The sequence below is a fragment of the Mercenaria mercenaria genome, chromosome 17 (assembly GCF_021730395.1).
Source record: "Mercenaria mercenaria strain notata chromosome 17, MADL_Memer_1, whole genome shotgun sequence".
Taxonomy (NCBI): Eukaryota; Metazoa; Mollusca; class Bivalvia; order Venerida; family Veneridae; genus Mercenaria; species Mercenaria mercenaria.
Window position 1 is genome coordinate 57139599 of NC_069377.1, and position 8299 is coordinate 57147897.

Sequence of the window (8299 nt, forward strand, 5' to 3'; positions counted from 1 at the left end):
ACTGAAATACACGATCTTACTAAGGATGATTTTAATGAGATTGTTGGAGGTCGGTGCGCCATGCTATGGAAAACCGATGCACTATGCTATGGATGGCCGATGCCAAATGCTAAATGCCATACATGTCAAACGGTAAATTTCAATTGATAAATGCTAACTGCTCATTGCAAAATAAGGAAAAATAATGTCAAATACGCACTCAACACTAAGCATTCTGTATTTATTGTCCCGTATTTTGCACTTAAAAACTTGTATTTATCATTTAGCGATAAACATTTGAAATTCGGTATTTAATTGATAGCATGACGCACCGGCCTTCAATAAAAGCAATTACATGTATATTTCTTTCAGTATATAAATTTCTATATAGTCACTAGTCATTGTGTGTCTTTATACACCATCTGGCAAACATACTTGACCTGTTTATTACTCTTGTAAGATGGAGAAAAATGAATGTATTTGATATATTATACTAACTTTTTAAACATGTGTTGATTTGTTCTTTATACCCTGCCTTACATTTGCACTTTGTTCCATCACAGACAGAATGCGTAAGGCCCGTACATTCATTTCCACTGGTGGTGCATTTAGTCTGAGACACGGCTGAAAAAATGTACGGCAAAAATATAATTAAGCATTAATCATACATCATAGTTTTAATATGTGACATTGTCACATATATCAATATTATTGAAATATTGGCAATTTATTCTACAATTCGAAAAGTTCTGTTTGTAATGTATCATGTAAGTATGAGAAACAATATTTCATAGAGATATCAATTTCGTAACTAATATTTTAATAAGCAGTTCAACATTTTAAGATCTTCCAAAGGATAAACTGGATTCAATGTGTTTCATGTACGCACTTTGAACACAAGTCAAATAAAAGTCAAAATATTTATTGGCATAAACATATATACATGTACATGTTTTTCGCCAAAACACACATCATTCGGCGATTTGCTTAACAGGGGTGAATTGAAAAGCATCAAAACATTGCGGTATGATATCGTAGCTCATCTCGTTAATGTATATTAAAATCACACACAAAGTAACCAATACAACCCATTGGTAATATTTACTCTGATCCAAAGTTTTATGCAATCTAGTAAATTGCAGGTAACTGTTTTGCGAATATATATAATAACTATATTAATGAAGGATTAAATTTTACTTTTTTCTAGTTATATATGTTTGATTTCATATTTTATATACATGATTGGAAATACCTGTAATGCATTTGTTCACATGCTCTGTAGTATTTGCAAAACATTTGCACTTCAAACTCGGTGTATCACAAGCTGAATTGGCGATTTGTTTACATTCTGTCCCTTGTGCAGTACAATTCATCACAGAAACAGCTTCGAAACAAAATAAAGATTTTAAAGGACTACATTTAGGCAAAAACAGTAAAAACAGTTACACAGTAATTATTTTATTAATTTCAAATTTTATCAAACGTGACTATAAAAGCCGTGTAGGTTTTAATAATACCCTAAAGCGTCCGATAAAATTCAAATAGAACAAGTAAATGTTAAACCGGTATTTGTCAGATCAGTTGGCAGTTACTTGCGGAAAATAGGTTTATTCTGGTACAGAATCCATGAACACTAGTTAGGTTAACTTCCCGCCGTTACATAACTGAAATACTGTTGAAAAACGGCGTAAAAACCCAAATAAACAAATTGCTCGGCAACCATGGAATTGTGCTGTGCTTAACCTTTAGCCTGCTAAATTTCTTAAAGCGACTTATCCACACCTTAATTCATCTTTATGTTGCATATTTTATGTTCTAACGATGTATTTTTCATCGCATTCTGTCCAAAATCGTTGTTTTCCTAATAAATCAAAAATAAAAACACTCGTCTACTATTTCTGATAAGGGTTTTTCGGTTTATAAGCACCTTACGAGTACCTTGCAAATATCAAGTGACAGTGAGAACGTGATAATCAATAGAGCGCACATGTATAGGTATCGCGTAGTGTTAAAGCGTTTTGAAAATGTAACCAAATAAAACAATAATATAAAAAGAAGTCAATGCACTATTGTCTGTAAGTATTGACCTTGCACTCATGAATATTCCTTATCTTTGCATAAATTATTTCTCTGTGTCCGAAGCTTAATAGCGATATAACTCTTGCATATATATTTTTTAAAATTTAATTAATATCGCATGTGCAAGTAACTGTGCGGACAAAACGTTTGCCTGCCAATCTCGGGGTTGTTGGTTCGAGTCATGCATCTGACCCTTTTTTTTTTTCAAATTTTATCTGCAAATTTTGCAAGTAGAAAAATTGCCACACTTATCTGATTAAACTTTATGGTCCATTTCTTGAAAGAAATACACTTGTCATGAGTCGAGTTAACCGTTGTAGAACAAAATGAATAAAAAATCTTTAGAAGTTTCTCAGATAAAAAGACAAAGTACTTGTCACCAGCGTTTCAAGAAAATCAATAATACATGAAAAAACAGTCAGAATTTGTGAAATATGGTACGTAAATATTGTAAGAATAACAGCAATAACGATAACATAAAAATACTAGGAAATTTTAAAAGAAATTGGTCTCAGATGTTTTTGAACTCGTGGTAACGTGCATTAAAACATTGTCATGACGTCACTCCTTTGTACTCGCAGTACTGTATTTTCAATATTAGACTGCTTTCAGTGGGACTCAGTACAGTATTTCCTACGTGGAATCCAATATTATTTTAACATTGGACTGTTTATTTAATATTGGACTGCACGAGAAAAACGATTAATATACAGAATCAATGTACTCGTGCAGTCCAGTATTTAGCAATAGCGAATTCCATATAAAAATAGTGTAACCAAATGAAAGCAGTCCAATATTATAACACAGTATTGATAATAAAAAGGAAAATTAATATCAAAACTCAGTTTTATGTATAGATGCGTAATAAATATGGACAAAATCGCAAAATTTTAAAAATAACTTTATACATTTTTTGCATGCGTCGATGTAGTCTTACTCCCTAAACGACAACTTGCTAGAGCAACGATTACTCAATACTGTTTACGTTTCCAGTTTTAAAAATTGTGCAAGAATTTATCCCTTTCTGTTTAAAAAGCAGTTTTATAAGACCAATCATGATAGTTCTTTGAGGCTGAGGGCCTACTAGTCATACAGTCTCAAGTCCTCTATATTTAACAAAACGGTTATCTACTGCTTGCATTAACTTTGAAACTAAAAGATTAAATACAGTACAAATCAACCATAATAATTCGGTAGTGCTTGTTTTACGTTTAACTACCTTTTTAACAGTATTTCAGTCGCAACAAGGAATCGGTAAAACCGAATGATGCTCCCCGATGCATGTGCTTGAGGAAGATAATTAAAAAACTAAGTAAGGTAGAGTTATAGTTCTTTGACACTGCAATGCCCATCAATGGCCTCTATCATTTTTGTCAAGTGTCAATGAAATGCCTTAATACTTTGTGAAACTAATGCTCCGAACAAGCTTTATTTGTATTTAAAGGGAGATGGTTCAAAAACTAGGTAGAGTTATGGTTCTTTGACACTGAACTTTCATTCAATGGTCTATAATTTTGTGAAGTTTCAATGAAATGTCATTAATACGCTTCAAGTAATGCTCCGGATAAGCCTTATTTTGTATAATAAAGGGAGATAATTCAAAAGCTAGGTAAGGTAGAGTTATGGTTCTTTGACAGTGCTCTTTGTCTCAATGGCCTCTATAATTATGTGAAATTCCAATAAAATGCCGTTAATGCTTTCAAGTTATACTCCAGAAAGACAGACAAAGTGGCAATTATGCCGCCCTTCGAGGAGCATAAAAATAATAGTAATAATTTACGATTTATGAAAGTTAAGTGAATAATTGCATCCTCATACATAGCCCATATTTTGTTATGTCACAATCCACATTTTCCGAATTTATCCGTGCATCTGTGCATAGAAAAAACCTAACTGAATGCTTACACGTTTCTGACTGTTCATTTAAACGCCTGCAAATGATATTTTTGTTGCGGTATTGACAGTAATTTGTAGCATTAACCATAGGAATTTACAGTTCATGTTTATCTGAGCATTACTTCCAGTGTACCTTCAAGCAAAATACTGAAACACAAAGTGAAACACAATGTGTTTTTTTAGGGAATGTCAGTCTAATTTCTAAATATACCATTCAGAACGATAAATGCCTATTAATTATAAGTGAATATTCTAGATCCTACTAACATATTTTATCCAATACACTAAATTTCCGTTGAAAACCTTGGCGTTATTCGTATTGAAAAAAACTGCAAAAAAAGAGTGTTCCTTTCAAAATAAAAACGTTTATAGCACCCCACGTATAACAGATTGCCTTCATTTCTTGTGTTTGAAGCCAGTGTGAAGCATTTGCTCACATTTGTTCAGTCTGTGAGACTGCCTATTGGAAAAGAAAAACAATTGCAAATAAGGGACACATGTACTTACATGAACCTTAGTTTTGTCTCAATGTTTATCAATTTTGAACTCGTATATACTATTTCATTTTATGATTTCGGATGAAATATTGAGATTTAAGGTTCACGTAAAGCGTTTGAGACCACCCCTTAGGTAAATTTTCATTTTGGAAATTATACCGGACATACTCATAATATTCATAACATACATATACGGAGTTGTTTAGAAGAAGTAGAAAATACTTTCTATAGAGGTCACCTTGTTTGGTAATATGTATTTTGTCTTACAAAACATGTATATCAGCTGTCAACATTCTATTTTGTACAAAATATCAAACTTCTTTTTCAAACATATTTTTTCTCTAAGTTTGTTTTTGTTGTGTGTCTAACATACTTATCTAGGTACTCCAGGAAATGAAAAATAGTTTAATTTTATATTTGTTAAAATACTGCAAAGTTTTGTCAATTTGGCAGCTCTACTTTCACTTTCATTTTGCAATTTTAGCATTGTTTTGAAATGTACATGGTTTGTAACACTTTCAACTCCCGGAGTACCTGGACAAATATGTTAGACACACATTGATTATAAAAGAAATGACAAAATACTTTTTAAAAAGAAGCTTGATACCCTCTACAAAATAGAACATGAACAGTCAAAGCACATGTGATATAAGACAAAATGTGTTGTTCAAAATGGAATAACCTGTCTTGAAAGTTTCTTCTACTTATTTTGAACATTTTGGTGTATTCTTTATGATAGACCAAGGCCTATGTGCCTTAAAAAACTAAAACAAAAATTCACCCGAGGGGTTGTTTCAAAAGACTTTACATGAACCTTAACTAAAAAAATCTAATAAATTCAAGGTGAATGATATCAAATATATTTTTCAGTACTCTAGTTTGGACTTAATTAGATATATTTTCCCTTTGGGTGCCTCAGGCACTGTCATCCATTGTGATAATAAATTAAATAAGAGTAATTTTGGATGCACAAATAAAATTCATATTGAAATCAAGTTTACCAATTCTAAAGACTAAGAAATCGATTTCCAAACATTTATTCATATATTACTTTTGAATTTGGAAAGGTACATGACTATTTCTATCACAGGCAATCGTAAAAGATAACACTGAACTTTACGGAGGAAACAGGCCATTAAAATTTACACCAATTTAATGAAATTACACCTTTTATACATTCTTTAATTAACCGATTAAAGTAAATATTTACCTTTCTTAGTTATTATTTTATGTTTGAAACTATGCCTACTACTTACTTAGAACACAAGTGTTGCCATTAGTAAGATCCTCTCCATAACCATCAGAACATTTTCACTTCAAGGCGGTTTTATCACAAGTGGAATTTTTTATAGCGTTGCATTCAGAACCGCTGGTTGTGCAGTTTGTTTCTGACACTTTTGCTACAGCAAATATACACATATATATTAGTTTAAGAAATAAAGGTATTCTTTTAATTCTGAACAGTTCTTAATAAAGAATGAATATACCTGTATAAAAAACGCTTTTGTATGTTACTTCTTTAAATGGAAATATCTATTGATATACAAAGGAACACAGCTAGACCTCTATGTCGCAATGTCTGATACATAACATATAGATTAGATGCGAGTGGTGATCACTTTATCCTGGAATGGCTATTGTTCTTTGAAATAGGTTTTATAAGATAGAAAAGTGTTCGTGAAACTGACAGACTCGATACTACCCAGTCCTAAGGGTATACGCTTTAACCACATTTTTCTTAGCATGTAAAAATTTTGATAGAAAATGTAAAGTATTTCAAAATGGAAAGAACAAATGTAAGGAAGTGAGAACGTTAGTTATTTTTTCTATACATTTTGAAATGAACAAGCATAAATGAAGAAGTATTAATAGTTTAAAATATAGAAAATACTTTTCATTACCTGTTGCACATACGTGAATCATCATTCCAAATATTAAAATAACAGTGAGATCCATTTCTTGCTGATTTGCCAGTTGCTTCGTCCTGAAATTCCAGTTGCAAATGTATAGCTGCACCATCAATTTAACATTATTTAATTTATTTCAATAAACGACACGTAAGGTTTTACTATATGATAACCACCACAGTTTCAATTTTTAACTTTCTTCAGTGCAATCGAAATTAACGCGAAATTAACTTTATTAAAAATTACATTTTTAAAACCTCCAAAAGAAAATAGTTACCAGTTGTCACATCCAGGTTTATCTTCCGAAAATACAAAATTGCGTGCTATCTCGTTTCTTTTAAACTGTCTGGCATGTCACGTGAGAATGATGATAAACACTATCTTGCAGACCATATCAATTTATATTATAACATTGAAATATTGCACACAGCGATTAAAACAAACAAACACAAACGGTGACAATGAGCTTAAAGCATTGCAAACGTTTGGCATATTCAGTCCTTTTGCAAAAAAAGAGTTGTCACTCAAATTTAAGTGATTTAATCCAATACTTCTCTATATAGTCCAAACTTTACTGGTTTTGTACACAGACTTATCGTGTTGCTTCTTTGAAAATTACACTTGGTTCTTCTGGTAAAGTCTTGATCATTTTTATACAAAATGCATAAAAAGAGATAATGGGTTCGAATCAATAATTCAACAAAGATAAATGCAAAAATAATTCAAGTTTTCCTTTCTTAAATAATCCGAAGAACAGTCTTATCATATAAATCTTTAAATGTTGTGCATGTCATTTTTCCTTTGCTTTTTATAAAATTACTAGTTCGGTCACAAAGTATACAATTAAAGCCCGCCCGAATAGCTCACCACTATGAATCTTGAGACTGTGAGTTGATGAATGTCCTCCTTGATAATTTGACAGACACACATTCGTTTTCCACCGTTTGGTCTACGAATGGAAATTTTGAAGATACTTGAAAAACAAATCACTAAAATTTGAGCAAAACGTTTTTGTAAAAAACAATTATCTTTTACATTAAATAAATTAAATCTTACTCGTAAGTCTAAATTTCGAGTTACGTAACTCGAAATTTCGACTTACGTAACTCAAAATTTCGACTTACTAACTCGAAATTTTGGGATACTAACTCATAATTTTGGTTTAAACCGACCGACCGACGCACAGACTGACCATCAAGCTCACTCCTATATACCCCAAACTTCGTTTGTGGAGGTATAATAATTTCACAGTATGATATAGCCTATCTGATGTACTCCAGTTATTAAGTATGTGGTGAACTTTGCCTTTGACCTCATGAAAGTGAAAGTCATCTGCTGAGCACATAATATCAAATAATTTATCCATGGTGGGTAGTTTGGTTGAGTTGTACATCACACCCAAATATTTATAGGTCATTGATTACTTTCCAGATTTTTATGGTTGAGAAAGACCCCAGGTGCCCCTTCGTGCATAATTTCAGACATGGACAGGAACTGCTGACCTTTCACAAGCCAACAAGATGTTTCTTCACATGAAAGAGTTCTGCTACCAAAATGACATTTGAAGTCCATGGTAGTGAGGTGGATGTGATTTGAAACCAGCAATCTAAACCCATCGGCAACTGAAGTTCTAAAGATTTTATTTACAGTTTCACTTCTGCAAGTCCAAAAATCTCAATTAACTGACAGAATATCTATTTTAAGCCCAAAGGCCATTGAACCAGTTAGAGTTAGTAACCCAAAATTTCGAATTAGTAAGTCGAAATTTCGAGTTACCTAAGTCAAAATTTCGAGATAATAAATTTTGAGTTCGTAAATCGAAATTTCGAGTTAGTATCTCAAAATGTCGAATAAATTACCTAAAACGCACCTGGCACTAATGTTCTTCCGTAGGAAGAGCTAGGAATATGTAATCATTGTCAATACTTATTCTACCTCGCG

The 8299-nt window shown here is 32.0% G+C and overlaps 1 long non-coding RNA gene across 1 annotated transcript; it reads right to left on the reverse strand.

Annotated features, from left to right (window-relative positions):
- Window positions 1–478: 478 nt before the first annotated feature.
- LOC123536804 (uncharacterized) lies at window positions 479–6716 on the reverse strand. The gene is made up of 5 exons (XR_008367993.1): window positions 6636–6716; window positions 6353–6435; window positions 5708–5851; window positions 1232–1363; window positions 479–603 (listed from the first exon to the last, which is right to left on the reverse strand). It is a non-coding gene; the product is annotated as an uncharacterized LOC123536804 (long non-coding RNA).
- Window positions 6717–8299: the final 1583 nt, after the last annotated feature.